We start from the raw sequence: 15,799 nt of genomic DNA on the forward strand, positions 1-15,799 counted from the left end.
ACCTCACGAGTCGTGTGCATATAGCGGGACCTGTGAGGTTTTTGTGTAGTTTTGTAGCATGCTACAAAACATTGCATGTGTGAAGAAACCCACAGGAAAGCATGAGCTTCTCATAACTGCGATTTGTAGCATTGTAGCAACACATAAACAAGGCCTAGAGAAGATGAAATACCTCTGCAGCAACACAAATTGGATGGTAGCATTCCTTCAAATCAGGAATGCTGAAAAGGGCATAGTAACATGAGAAAAAAAGGGTGTATGCAGTGTCCCTCAATAAAGACTACAAGAAAGCATTTTACAGCAAGACAAAAATCCTCAGCTGTTTAATTGGGAGAAACAAACTATGAAATGTCCTAAAGCAGTCCTTGGAATGGGAAACAGAAAGATAATTTTTCAGGGTGAATGCTGAGCCACCGCTGCTTGCAAAACCTTAAGACTAAGACCCACATCTGGGGATGCAAAGGTGTGGATAGAGGAACAGGTGGCAGCTCTGCAAAGCTGAGCGTTCGAGGTCCGGTGCTGCACTGCTCATAAGTTACCCAATGAATGGATAAATCATGCTAAAACCAGAAGGGGGATCTTAATCCTTCAGTTGGTAAGCTCCAGTATATGGTCGCCTTTGAATCTGGAAACCCTCTACATCAACCATCCAGAATGACAGGCATGGCTTGATAGGCATTCTGCTAAGGCAGCCCTGGGGTCTTTAGGAAGGCCCCCGGCTGCCATGACACCCGCATGGGACCTTAGAACATCGGTCGGGGGATTTAAATGCCGCTGTCAGGGTTAATAGTGCCGATGAGCCTTGCGGCTTATTGATGGTGTTGCTGGCGGGTGACAGCTGGAGGAAACAGCAAGTGCCCGTGTTGTATGGAAGGAGATCACCCTGCGATCTTCCTCCGTACACAGCACCGAATATGCAGAACTTAACCTTACGTCCTGTGTCGTTAAGGTTATTAAGGTAGAAGCCACAAACTATCTTATAAAATATGAAAGCACTGGATGTGGAATCATCTTGTCCTGATGAAGAATCGGGAAGGCAGGAAGGCAAGAGAGAGCCACCAACTTAAGGCGCTATTACACGGGACAATTATCAATGGTGGTAGTTCAAAACCCTGCGCTCCTGCTGGGTTTTGAACAATAGTTGTCCCATATATGCACATGCAGGGATTGTACAACTCGACAAGAGTGATTCAAGCGTTCAGTTTTAAGCATGATTAAAAACCGAAAAAGCCATCGTTCAGTGTAAATAACAGCCGTTCAGTACTGACCGACCGCTACTTACAATGAATGAAAAGGGACAAGGGGAGAGCTCTCCTCCAGCCACCCTGCTGGCCATACTGTGAGCGATCCAGCAATACTCACTCCTGTGTAACAGCATGGGAGTGAGTATACAGAGGGACGAGTGTCGGGCATAGTTTGCTCGACACTCGTTCCGTGTAAAGGGGCCTTTAGAGAAACTCTTGATTAAAGTTATCATAACCTAGAAGGCCACTTTCCAATAAATGAGTTACAGGGAGATATTCCTCAAAGCCTTAAAGGCGGAAGACTGGAGTACATCCAATACCAAATTGAGGACTCAAAGGAACGTACAGAGGAACCGTCTGTGCATTGTCTTGAAAGTTTTGACATAGGACTGGAGGAAAAAACAAGATCAGAAGGAGAGAAACCCCTATGAGGAAGATCTGTCTCTCCTTATACCCCCCAAAATACTTTCCAAGTAGGGTAGAAAATCAAGGATTAAGACTGTTTCCCTGCCTTTAGAAAACCTTGTCTGAATAACCTTGTCAGGAAGCAAATGTGGAACTGTTTTGCCAAACACTAATTTGGTTTTGAGCCAGATTGGAAGGCTACACCTGGAGAACCCCAGTTTTCACACTTTACCCTTCCAATTGGGATTCAGCCTTCGCTGTGGGGTCCCCATGCCCTAACTTGCAGAAGTGGTCTTAGTTGTCTGGAAGCTGATACTACACGAGGTCTGACGATGTGAATACAGATATAACCAGTAGACCAGATGGAATCAGGGCAGGCAGCATTTACTGAGCTTCACTATAGAGAAGACAAGAAGTCAGGGCTGGCAGAAAAGGTTCAATATGATTAACAGTCTTGATTAGGTCAGGCAACTGTTAGCATGGTCCAATGCACGTATCTAGCGTCAGGATTAGAGAAGTCAGGATTTTCAGAAACCACAGTCAGGAAACCATAAAATCAAACTAATAATTTGCAACAGGCTTCCACATATGGAGGAACCAAATTGCTTTGGCATCCTTTTTAGGGGGATGCATAATGTAGCTGGGGCTGATAAATGTTTGGTCCAGGGATGGTTTAGCAGTCCTTCTCTTCTAAAGGCAGAAAAAAGTAACCAAGCAAGGGGAATATGGTGTGCACCATGAGAATAAGGACCACGATCAACCGCAGTATCAGCAGCTGAGCAGAGACTGTGGCACATCGTGGTTGGAGAGACCGCTGGCTCTCAGAACAGAGGCTTCACCATCCATGCTGTTAAAATCAGCAGAAGTAAATTTGGGTGGATAAGAGGGCCTTGTGACAGAAGATATGACTGTAGCCGGAGCCATGAGGCCTCTGCGAAGAGGTTGACCATCCCTGCATACTAAAAATGTCTGAGCGAATCTGGGACTATGAGAATGATTGAAACCCTTTGTTCTTCTTGAGTATAGCTCACAAGAGCAGGAAAAAAAGAGATAACGGTGGGAGAAATGAGTCCATGGAATTAACACAGCATTTATTGTGAACAGTGGGTCATGAGCTCTGGACAAGAACTGTAAAATTATGTGATTCAGGCAAGAGGCTGTGAGGTCTATGTCCAGCATGCCCTAATGCTGGAAAATCAGGGATAAAACATTAAGGTGAAGAGACCACTCTACAGAATTGATTTGTTGCCAACTGAAGTAGTCTGTGACCCCGTTATTTAACCCGGAAATGTGGACTGACAAAATTGCTGGGATGTGGTGTTCCACATAGGGCAGGACCCAAGCTGCCTCTTTTATGATCTCACTGGTGATTTATGTGTATCGCAGCCATGCCATCTTCTGTTTGGATCTGAATTGGATGCCACACAATGGCTACTTACTAATGGCAGAGGGAGAAAAAGATTACCCTGAGCTCAAGAATGTTGATGGACAAACTTGACTTTTGAGGTGTCCAGTGGCCCGTAGTCATAAGGTGAAGAAACACTACCTAGGAGATTAGCATCTGTTGTTAGGACCAGTCAGCAGACTGGGAGGAAGGGGCATCCCTGAAGAATCCAGGGAGAAGTAGAGCCACCACAGCAGAGATCATCGCATCTGAACAGGGAGCTGAATGTGGAAGTCAAAAGACAGGAAAGACCAGTCCAAACTGTATTGAATGACCCTCTGCTAGGGCCTGGCATGGAATTGGGCAAAGGAAACCCCTTTCATTGCTGCCACTATATTACCCAGTATCCTCATACAAAAGCAGAGCAAATGACAACGATCCTGCCTCAAGGAATGAACTCTGGACTGAAGAGCATGTGTCTTGTCCACTAGGAGGAGAACATGAATGGATGGCGTATGGAACAGCATCACAGCCCACACCCCACATAACAGATTTCCCCCTCCAACCACAAACAATAAAAAGCTGAGGGTCGCCCTTTCCCTTCCTCCTACTGAAAAGCACAGAAAAAACAAAAACAAAAGAGAGACTGCTTACCAGTTGTGAAGGCAGTGCAGACCCTCTGTCCCGACCCTCACAGCATCTTGCTCAAAGTTGTAATGTTAGGATATATACTGTGTTTCCCTGAAAATAAGACACTGTCTTATATTAATTTTTGCCTCAAAAGAGGCACAGTGTCTTATTTTCGGGGGTATTTCATAATACTTACATAGCAACTGGCGTTCGGGTCCCTTATGCTCGTCTTCGGCGCTGCTGCAGGCTGCGGTGTCTTCCTGCACACAGACAGAGCAGTTCTTCCTGGTAGTGGGGCTTGAATACCTCGCTTCCAGCAAGCTAATGCTCTGATTGGTTAATCGAGAGCAGGCGCTCGATTAACTGATCACAGCCATTCAATGACATCAACTCACTTAGAACTGTCAGCTCACTGAACTTAAGTGTTCTGAATGTTTATGACGAGCAATGTTTAGCATGGATGAGACTTAAATGATCTTTACAGAGTTAGGATGTCAGTTGTAGTTAATCTAAGGACTCTCCTGGTCGGGGGGTCCGTCTGTTTCCATTCATTGCAATTTTAATACCCCCATAACGAATGATGAATCGATACAAGTGAGGAACCTAAAGACAGGTGGTTTGTGGTGGGTAGGTTGGACAGCCACCCCCCACCCCCTCCAAAAAAAAAAAATGTTTACATGATTCATTATGCTGTTTAGTTTTCACAAGAAGTTAGGTTATATAGAATAATTTGGGTTTCTTTTCATATCCCAAATTGGGTTCATAGTGTCGGGACAAGGTTCAGACATTTGTTGCTCACCTCTCTCCAGTCTCTCCAATCCTCTTTGATTTCCTAATGTGGGCACTCTACCTGGAATTTTTGCTGGGCTTACCATCCCAACCCAAACTTCACTTTTGCTTAAGTTTATTATTTTGTTAATTTTGATGGTTTTGGATGTTTGCACATCCACAAGGAACAAAATGGACTATAGAAATGTAGGTATTCCCAACGAGTCCCTTTAGACACCATTGGTCTTTCAGCCCAACTTCACCTCCCTCCATGGTAGTTATTATATTGCATAATTTTAAGGGATATAACTCCCCTCTTAAGAAACAAAAAGCGTTTACACAATACCTTAAATCTAAACCGGAGATAATTTGTTTGCAAGAGACACACTTCTCTTCGTCCTCCATGCCTAAATTTCCTCATTCCCAGTACTCTAGAGCAGGGTTCCCCAACTCCAGTCCTCAGGGACCGCCAACAGGTCATGTTTTCTGGATTTCCCCAGTATTGCACAGGTGATGTAATTATTATGAATGCCTCAGACATTGCCACAGGTGTTCTTACTATAGGATATCCTGAAAACATGACCTGTTGGTGATCCCTGAGGACTGGAGTTGGGGACCCCTGCTCTAGAGTATACTCCTCAGTTGCACTCAAGAAACAGCAAGGGGTTTCGATGCTACTACACAATTCATTCCCAATCTCTATAAATAAATCTGAAATTGACCCTCGGGTAGATTCGTACTTCTTCATGGTATATTATAAGACCAAAATTCAGGAAGCGGGTGTCATCTGGATGGGAGACTTTATTATGGTGCTACTCCACTCCCTAGACAGATCTTCCACGGGCCTAGATAAGATAAGTGCAGCACAAAGACAAACACCAACCTCAACTCTGAGGAAGTTGGCACTAGCAGATATATGGAGGGAAGTCCACAGAACAAAGTGGGGATATACCTTCTTCTCTAACCCCCATAAGTCATACTCCCAAATAGATTTGATTTCATCCTCCACAACCATGCTGACGCCACTTGCACAGGTGAGGCATATCCCATGCACGTGGTCTGACCATGACATGCTTTATGCCCACTTCCTTGATCAGTTTAGAATTAGTCATCCGAAGAGATGGCGCTTAACCCCTTAAGGATATGGCCTATTTTAGGCTTAAGGACCAAGCCTTATTTTTCAAATCTGATATCTGTCACTTTATGTGGTAATAACTTTTGAATCCTTTTACTTATCGATGTGATTCTGAGATTGTTTTTTCGTGACATATTGTATTTTATGTTAGTGTAAAATTTGCATCAATAAATTTTGCCCTTATTAGGAAAAAAATTCCAAATTTACTGAAAATTTGGAAAAATTCACACTTTTCAAACTATTAATTTTTCTCTTTGTAAGATAGAAAGTCAAACACCACAACATAGTTAATAATTAGCATTTCCCATAGGCCTACTTTACACAGCAATCATTTTTTAAGTGTTATTTTGTTTTTTGCAGACTCCACAAAGTATATAAATTTAGCAGTCATTTTTCACATTTACTAGCAAATTTCAAAATCTGAATTTTCTAAGGACTAATACAGATCTGACATGGATTTTAAGAGCCTGTATATCAGAATCCCCCATGAATTGCCCCATTTTAAAATTTGCACCCTTCAAAGTATTTAAAATGGCATTTAGAAAGTTTATTAACCCTTTAGATGTTTTACAGGAATTAAAGGAAAGTGCATCAAAAATTAAAACAGTTCCATTTTTCTACAGATTTTCAATATAAAACCCTTTTTTTTCTATAAAACAGCACGAGTTAGCAAAGAAACAAAACTTGGAATGTCTTACCCAGATTCCGCAGTTTTTAGAAATGTCCCCATATATGGACGTAAACTGTTGTATGAGCACATGGCAGGACTCAGAAGGAAAGGAGCACTTCTTGGCTTTTTGAATGCAAATTTTGCTGGAATAATTTTCAGCCCCCATGTAGTGTTTGCAGTGCCCCTGAGGTACCAGTACATTTGAAGCCCCCAACAACTGACCCCATTTTGGAAACTACACCCCTCAGGGAATTTCTTAAGGGGTGTACTGAGCGGTTTGAAGCCACAGGTATTTGAGGAACTTTTTTAACAGTTTGAGTTCAATACAAAAAAATCAAATTTTTCACATAATGTTTAGCTTTAGGCCCAGATTTTAATTTTTTTACCAGGGGCAGAAAGAGAAAACGTAGTCCATAATGCGTTACCCAATTGCTCTCGAGCACGGAAATACCCCATATGTGGATGTAAACTGTTGTTTGGGCACATGGCAGGGCTCAGAAGGAAAGGAGCGATTTTTGAATGCAGATTTTGCTGGAATAATTTTCAGACCCCATGTAGTGTTTGCAGTGCCCCTGAGGTACCAGTGCATTTGAAAACCCCAACAACTGTCCCCATTTTGGAAACTAGACCTCTTACGGAATTTATTAAGGGGTGTAGTGAGCGATTTAAATCCACAAGTGTTTGAGGATTTTTTTAACAGTTTGAGTTCAATACAAAAAAAAAAATCAAATTTTTCACATAATGTTTAGCTTTAGGCCCAGATTTTTATTTTTTACCAGGGGCAGAAGGAGATAAAGTACCCCATGATGTATTACCCAACAGGGAAATGCCCCATATATGGGTGTAAACTGTTGTTAGGGCGCAGGGCTCAGAAGGGAAGGACTTGGCATGTGGTTTATGTACAAGCTGTGCGAAGTACATCAGGGTAAAACGTCAGGGCAATAATAAAATTAAAATTTCAGGGATGTGTGGTAGATCTTAAAACAATTATTTATACAGAGGCCGGGTTGTGTGGGGCACGTTTCACACTGGTATACAGTGTATTTTATTATCCCCTGTTTATAGCAGACTCTGCACCTCTTTTGGGTCCTTCACTTCGTCGTAGTGGAGGGAATTTCACTGGGAAAATGCTGCCCTGGTACAATCCTCGTGGCCTCGCTTCCAGAAGTACTGGGCCTCTCCCCCACCTCCTGGTCCCCAAATATTAGGTCCTTGATTACTTCTTCCTGAAATTCAAGGAATGTCCCCCTGTGGCCTGCACCTCGGAACAGCACGTAGGCATTATACAGTGCCATCTGTACGAGGTGCACGGCCAGTTTTTTGTACCACACCCGTGTTTTCCGCATGGCTCTATAGGGCTCCAGTACCTGGTCTGATAGATCGACCCCTCCCATGTACTTATTATAGTCGAGGACGCAGTCTGGTTTGGGGGTCTCTGCACTGGTACCTCGTACTGGGCAGGGGGTACTGCTGTGGCCGTGTATTGTTGTCAACATAAGGACATCCCTCTTGTCCTTATATTTGATGCACAATACATTGTCGCTGCATTGGGCTCGGCTCTCACCCCTTCTGTGCAGTTGCCCAAGCAGCGTCTTAGGGAGGCTTTTTTGATTTTTCCGAACAGTGCCACATGCCACTGTTCCTCTGGAAGCGAGGCACTGAAACAGGGGGACACTGGTATAAAAGTTATCCAGGTATAGATGGTAACCCTGGTCTAATAGTGGGTGCACCAGTTCCCACACTATTTTTCCTGTTACTCCCAGCACGTGGGGGGGCATTCTGGAGGCTTAATTTTAGTGTCCCTCCCCTCATAAATGCGGAACTTGTGGGTGTACCCTGATGTACTTTCGCACAGCTTGTACAATTTCACGCCATACCGTGCCCGCTTACTGGGCAGGTACTGGCGGAATTTTAACCTCCCTTTGAAGTGTACCAGGGACTCATCTACAGCTATATTTATCTCTGGGGTATACGACTGGGCAAACTTGGAGTTAAAATGGTCTATTACGGGCCTGATTTTATACAACTGATCGTAATTGGGGTGATCGCTGGGGGGGGGGGGGGGGGGGGGCACTGCTAGTTGTCATTATAGTGCAGGAATTTTAAAATACTTTCAAAGTGCGTCCTTGACATCGCCATGCGGAACATTGGGGTAGGATACAAAATATCGGTAGTCCTGTATGCCCTGATCGTTGGCTTCTTTACTAGCCCCATAGTTTGTATAAGCCCCCAAAACTTTTTTATCTCTAGTGCATCCACTGGAGTCCATCTATCGGGTCTGGCATAGCTGGAATTGGGATTTTCTTCTCTAAAATTCTGGGCATACAAATTAGTCTGGGTGACAATGTGAGCAATAAAGTCTTCTGAAAAAAAAACTTGAAGAAGTCCTTCCCTCTGAGCCCTTCCGTATTAAATTGAATCCCTGGGTTCCCAATAAAGTCAGGGATCTGGGGTCTGAAATCTTCAGGGGTACTCCAGTGAGCATCAGATTTATTGGGGTCAGTGGCAGTGCTTGGACGCCTTCTCGGGGTGCAGGGAGCTCAGACTCGCATGAGGATGATGATGAGGAGGAGGAGGAGGAGGAGGAGGAGGAGGAGGAGGAGGAGGAAAATGCCATAAAAGTGGGGTCATCACCACTATCTGAGTCTGATTCTGATGCAATGATTGCATACGCTTCCTCTGCAGTGAACCTCCTGCAGGCCATAGTAATGTAGAATTGGGCACACGGGGAAAACGTTTTATTGGATAGGACACTGCGGGATGGGGTGACCACGGGACAGGGTCAGAATGACAGTGGAAACTTATGTGGTGTATTCACACTGAACTATATGGCACTGAGCACACACTGTTTTGTTTTTTTTTACACTGACAGATTAAACGCTACACTGACTAACTACACGCAACACACTGGACGGACTAACTACACGCTACACACTAGACGGACTAACTACACGCAACACACTAGACGGACTAACTACACGCTACACACTAGACGGACTAACTACATGCTACACACTAGACGGACTAACTACACGCTACACTGACTAATGACGGCTGACGGGAATGGGAACAACAGGAACTTTTTTTTAAATTTTTTACATGGACAAATACACACTACACTGACTAATGACGAGGTAGGTAATGAAAGGGGAACAACAGGAACTTTTTTTGTATTTTTAATTTATTTACACAGACGAATACACTGACACTACTCGCTGCGCTACACTACACTGCTGATCGCACCCTACAGGTCACTCACTACACTACAGATCCCTCACTCACTACACTTCTGATCACACACTACAGGTCACTCACTACACTACACTACACTACACTTCTGATCACATACTCACTACACTCACTCACTACACTACACTACAGATCCCTCACTCACTACACTTCTGATCACACACTACAGGTCACTCACTACACTACACTACACTACACTTCTGATCACATACTCACTACACTCACTCACTACACTACACTACTAATCCCTCACTCCCTGCCTATTCTACACTCTAATCGCTTGTTTTTTATCACATACAACACAGTAGGTGCTCTGTCTACAAGCACCGGAAACACACTGAGGTGCTTGCAGACAGAGCCCGTACTGTAAACAGCACAAACTCCGCTGCCGCGCTGTAATTGGTCAGGGAGTTTTTCACTGACCAATCACAGCGATCGTGGGGGGAGGAACCGCTGTGATTGGCCCCAGCCCGCACGCAGCGCTTGTCTGCTGCCCAAGTCAGCAGTCATTACTGCTGTGTCGCCGCGATTGTCACTGCAGCGACACTTTAATGACATGACGTACCGGTACGTCATGTTGCGGGAAGTACCCTGCTCCCATGACGTACTGGTACGTCATGGAGAGGGAAGGGGTTAAATGAATCCCTTCTAAAAGATCATGTAACCCCTGCTGCAATTTCTGAACATATCTCTCCACAAACATAAATCCAGAATCACAGCCGATGTGGATATGGTTAGCCCACAAAGTTTTCATGAGAGGTCAAATAATTCAAATTGCCAATAACAAAAAAAAAAAAAGAGAGAAAAACACAAGCCTGACTGTCCCTAGAAAGCAGATTGTTCAGACTCGAATCCGCAAATTAACCAAGGCCTAGTATCACACTAACATCATACTGCAGGAGTGATCAAAGCATTGCAAATTGCTGTCCCCTCTGGGAGACTAAAAAGAAGTAAAAACAAGATCAATAAATTTTTACTAATTATAATATTTTTTAAAAAGTAATATATTCAAAAAAGACCCTTTTGCCATATTTATAATAAAATAATCTAAAAAATAAAACAAAAACACATGTTGTTTGGAATTGCTGCATCTGTAAAAGTCAGATCAAATTAACGAATTATTTACCCCACACGATGAACGTCGTCTGAAAAAAAAAAAAAAAAGTGCTTTCTTGTCTGTATCGTTGGGGGACACAACTTTTACCTTGGTATATAGCACCTGCTGATTGGAGGTGGACACTAAGCAGACAAACGAGTTGGCTCCTCCTGCTTGCTATACACCCTCTGCAGGTACTCAGCTAATAAGTTTTAACTTAGTGTCTTCAGGACTACAGGGATGTGGGGACAGGCCAGGCAGCTCGCTACCTGCTCCCTAGGAGGGCGGACGGCAAGTGTCTGTCCTCCTCTAAGAAGCAATTGCAGGTCAACGGAGCAGTATTACTCTCCGATCTACCCCTATGCAGGAGGGCAAAAAGCCAGACATTGCTGTCCGTTGTCTCCCCTACCTGGAGAAGAAAAGGTGGCACAGCTGGGGTCCAGTTCGTTGCCCGCCAGCCATAGGTTCCCCAGAGGAGCCACCTCTCTCCTCCCTGCTGGGTATGGGAAGCTGGTTGAGGGATCCTGCTGGAGGCAAGGAAGTAAGAAAGAAGATAGGTAAGTAAAAAGGAGCAGGTAGGACAATAGCTTCCCTTGCTACCATGCCACTGTACAGGAGTCCCCTCCTGTGTCAGGCTGCCTGACAGGCTTTGTATTTGTCGCATGGGGTGTTTGCCGCCATGTGGTTTGTGTTATGCCTACACTGGCTGCCTTGGGGCCATGTTAGAGCTTCCGTCAGGGATCTGTTTCTTAGCAGCTCGGCTTCACAGGTGTGGTTGATTGTGCTGGCTTGTTGCGGGGCTTCAGTCAGCCAATTCCCAAAGGCTGCACCAACTACTTGTTTGCTGGTTTTCCTCTTGAGCAGTCCTGTGTTCCTGCAGGTCTGGTGGCTTTGTTTATTTTCTGTGTGAACGGTGTCATACTTCTGTATCTCGGTTCTGGTACGTCCTGGTGTGAACAGTGTCATTCTCCTGCTTTTCTCTGCAGGTTCGGTTCTGTGTGAACTATGTCATACTTCTGTATCACTGTTCTGGTATGTCCTGGTGTGAACAGTGCCATTCTCCTGCATTTCCGCACAGGTTCGGTTCTGGGTGAGCTGTGTCATTCATACTTCTGTATCACTGTTCTGGTATGTCCTGGTGTGAACAGTGTCATTCTCCTGCATTTCTGCACAGGTTCGGTTCTGGGTGAGCTGTGTCATTCATACTTCTGTATCACTGTTCTGGTATGTCCTGGTGTGAACAGTGTCATTCTCCTGCATTTCTGCACAGGTTCTGTTCTGGGTGAGCTGTGTCATTCATACTTCTGTATCACTGTTCTGGTATGTCCTGGTATGAACAGTGTCATTCTCCTGCATTTCTGCGCAGGTTATGTTCTAGGTGAGCTGGGTCATACTTCTGTATCTCGGTTCTGGTATGTCTTGGTGTGTACAGTGTCATTCTCCTGCTTTTCTGCACAGGTTCCGTTCTGTGTGAACTATGTCATACTTATGTATCTCTGTTCTGGTAGTCCTCGTGTGAACAGTGTCATTCTCCTGCGTGTCTAATGTATCCAGAAAAAACTTATTAAAGCTGCATAGCGGCTCGCAGGCATGCTACACGGCAGTGGTAATGTGGAGTTGCTGTGTGGTTTTAATGTGGAGCCACTGTGCAGTTTCAAGGTATAGAAGCTATACAGCTGCTGTGCGGCATTGACTGTATAGCCCCTGTGCAGCATTTCGGTGGCAGCCGCAGTGTGGGGTAGCCACTGTGTGGTATTTATGTGTAGCTGTGCATGTTCTGCAACAGGTCACATGGCTTGGTTTAATGCCACCATGGACATGTATGTATTGGCCACTGCACATTGCATTGTGTTCATTTGCTGTTAGCCGCTGACCAGACTGCTTGACCTGCCTGACCACTCCACCAAGGTGGGAGGTGTTTTTGCATGTGGGATGGCTGAAAGATGGGAGGCCTGCTGTCCCCTCCTTGCACATCTCGTGCTCCCCCCACCCCCGATGGCTTTGTACCCTATTCCTAGGTGCTATAGCCCCACCTCCTCCTGCAGGTCAACAGAGCAGTATTACTCTCCAAGCTACCCCTACGCAGAAGGACGAATGGCCACATTGCTGCCCGGTCAACCTTAGCGTGATTCTGGGCCTACTGAGACCTGTGGTACCTGCCATACTGGGAAGAGCACTTGCACAGGGATTATGTGGTACTATGTGCGGTACTAGATTTACACCCAGCTAGAGATTAACTAATTTTACGAACTACAGTGTTCAAACCAATTGCCAGCATGTCTCCAGCATTGCTAAGACCTGTGGTACCTTCCATTTGGAAAGAGTACTCGCACAGAGAGTCTCTGGACCCATCGCTCCTCATGTCTGCTCCAAACCGGAATGAGCCTTGCCTATTGGTAGCTCCTCTGTTGCTCTTCCTGCAGTTCCCTGCAGGCGACCTTAGCGCAGTGTCTGGGTCCAGGATGACACGACGACAGGGGTGGCCAAAGCCACGTACTATGTGCACTCTCGCTACAGTACAAGATTACATCCAGCTGGAGAACATCTAGTCTTTATGAACAACAGCGTTCAAACTAATTGCCAGCATGGCTTCGGCATTGCTGAGACATGTGGTACCCTCCATTTGGAAGGAGTACTCGCACAGGAAGTCTGTAGACCCATCAAGTCTGTTACAGACCGCGTTGAGCCTTGCCTAACGGCTAGCTCACTGAGTGGTGCCGCCTGCGGTTCTCTGCAGGCAGCCTTGGTGCAGTGTCTGTGTGCAGGATGACAGGCAAGAGACATGTGCCATGTGCGCTCTTAATGCAATACAAGATTGCATCCAGCCATGTTCAAACTGGTTATCTGGGTTTGCTGCCATCTGTGGTACCTTCCATAATGAAGGAATATTGTGCACAAAAAGTCCATGAACACATTGCTCTGGAACGGGGCAGCCTTACCTGATGGCTAGCTTCGCTATGGTGGCCCATCTGTAGGGTCCTTGATGAGAAGTTTAGCGCTTTCCCGCTTACAGGATTAGACGCAGGCTGGGGCCACCCAGAGCTGCATACTATGTGCGCTTGCGCTGCTATATATGGGATTGACACCCAGTCAAAAAATATCTCGTCTTGTTTTATCTAAGTATAGTGGTAGGCCGGGGGGTTTGCCCTCCAACAGGGTGCCTGGGGGTTGTAGATCTGTCTACTAGCTCCCCTCCGGTCAGCTCTGACATGGGTCTACTCCCTCTCCAGGCGGCCTCGATTCCTAATCAACATGTGTTTCTTTCTAAGAGGACTGTGCTACTAGCCCAGTCAGCCATGTCCATGTGGATGTGGGTGGTTCATGTTGTCGGTGATTCAAGAATGATCCTGTTAAGGCGAAGTCCGCCTCTGACCCTAAATCTTGGCGGCTGAATGTGTCTTGTATTCTTCCCTATTAGGGATGTCTGGGCTGCTGCCAGTAGTACTCTGTAGTCAGAGCGGTCTACGACTTCCATCCTACAGCATGTCTCCACATAGCCTTCCTACACGGGTAAGGGTGGACACCCACTGCCGTTTTATTCTATCTTGCGCTGTGACAGCAAGTGAAAACACTCGCCTCGCAGCGCAAGAAAAACACTGGAACATTGCCAGTGTTTTCAATGGGGCCAGCGGCAGCAGTGCTAGCCCCATTGAAAACATGGGGAGGATACCGTGGATGTCTGCCACAGCTGTCCCTGCGGGGACCAGAAGTGACTGTGGCAGAAGTGCAGCATGCTTTCCCATTGCTGCTGCCGATTTATTCATGAATAGAATAGCTAAGCACTAGCTGTAATTGGCTAACCGCTCAGCTAATCAGCACAGCCCTCTCATGAGGCGGGGAAAAATCCCCGCCTGCTGAAAGTGCTGGACAGCAGTGCCGGGGAGCCAGCCGGAGGACGCGTCTGAGTGGCGGAGAGGCGAGTTAATTTTTTTCTTTTATTTTTAATCAGGGACCGCGGGGATGAAAGAATCCGCTGTCACAGCTGTGGCAGAAGTCCGCGGTATTCTCCATATGTTTTCAATGGGTCTAGAGCTGCTGCCGTGGTCCCATTGAAAACACTGGCGATGTTCCAGCGTTTTTCTTGCGGTAGGTAGTAATTGGAATATGGAATATTTATATTTCTGATTGGAAGGCTGCAAGTTTGACTCAGATTAGCCATTTTTGTTGCAGTTTGTGCGTCGTAGAAACAAGACGCACCCGAAGATGGCGGAATTTAGTGTTTTTTTTAATTTTACTCCACTTAGAATTCTTTAGAAGTTTTTTAGTATGTTATATGGTACATTAAATAGTACAACTGAAAAATACAATCCATCCCGCAAAAAAACAAGACGAAAATGGAGAAAAAAAAAGGGCCATGTTAATAACTAGCCATTTTTTGTAACCCTGATTCCCAATAGCTATAGCGTAACACTCAGTGCCTTATGGGCAGATGTGTTGACATGATGGAAGAACCAGTCATTTGGTTGCCTACACAGGGCTGAGGTAAGTAACTTTTGATGGAAAATAGCATGACGCCCTTGTCTCACCCCCCGTATTCACCCAATCTCACTCTGTGAGACTTTCTTTTACGATTGCTTTGGAAAAGGAAACAAAATTTCACAGCTTCACGTTGTTCCTATCAATCACCCATCACAAAATAGGCAAAAAAACTGAATATGTTTAAAAAACAATCACTGGAGTCGACCGCAACCTTCTCCAACGTCGTCAGCCAGCATAGCTCATATATTTAGAGCACCGTGGGTCAGGGAAATCATGATAAGCCCAGAACTGCGAAAGCTTGGCTTAGTAAATTGCCCCAATGACACGAGGCTGAGTGTCCATGTATATAGGAGGTTGAGAGTTTTGCTCACAGTTAGTAAATGTGTATGACCAGCTTAGAGGGGATTTCCAGGGGTCTATGTTACTGATGACCTATCCTCAGGATAGATCATCAGCATCAGATTGGTGGAGGCCTACAACCGGTAGCTCTGCTGATCAGCTGTTCCATCGGAAGTGGATGAAAAGTACAGTAACTCAGCATAAGAAAGGCAGGAATAGGGAAATAAGAGGGTAGGAGAGGTCCTTCCCTTATCGGGTTCTTGATTATTCTGAGAGGTGGTTTGTATAAGGAGTTTGTAGATTTTTATTGTGCTCATAAGTTATATTCTGGATTTAGAGGGTTTTGCCTAAGTGATTTCTTGCTCTACTTTCCCTCGTGGTATAATCTCTCTTTCCAAGC

General features: G+C 45.3%; 1 protein-coding gene across 1 annotated transcript in view; it reads right to left on the bottom strand.

Moving 5' to 3' along the window:
* LOC136628740 (zinc finger protein 585A-like) overlaps positions 1-15,799 on the bottom strand; it is a 406,543-nt gene that overhangs the window by 44,058 nt on the left and 346,686 nt on the right. The window lies entirely within an intron of this gene.

Source organism: Eleutherodactylus coqui, chromosome 5 (assembly GCF_035609145.1).
Source record: "Eleutherodactylus coqui strain aEleCoq1 chromosome 5, aEleCoq1.hap1, whole genome shotgun sequence".
Taxonomy (NCBI): domain Eukaryota; kingdom Metazoa; phylum Chordata; class Amphibia; order Anura; family Eleutherodactylidae; genus Eleutherodactylus; species Eleutherodactylus coqui.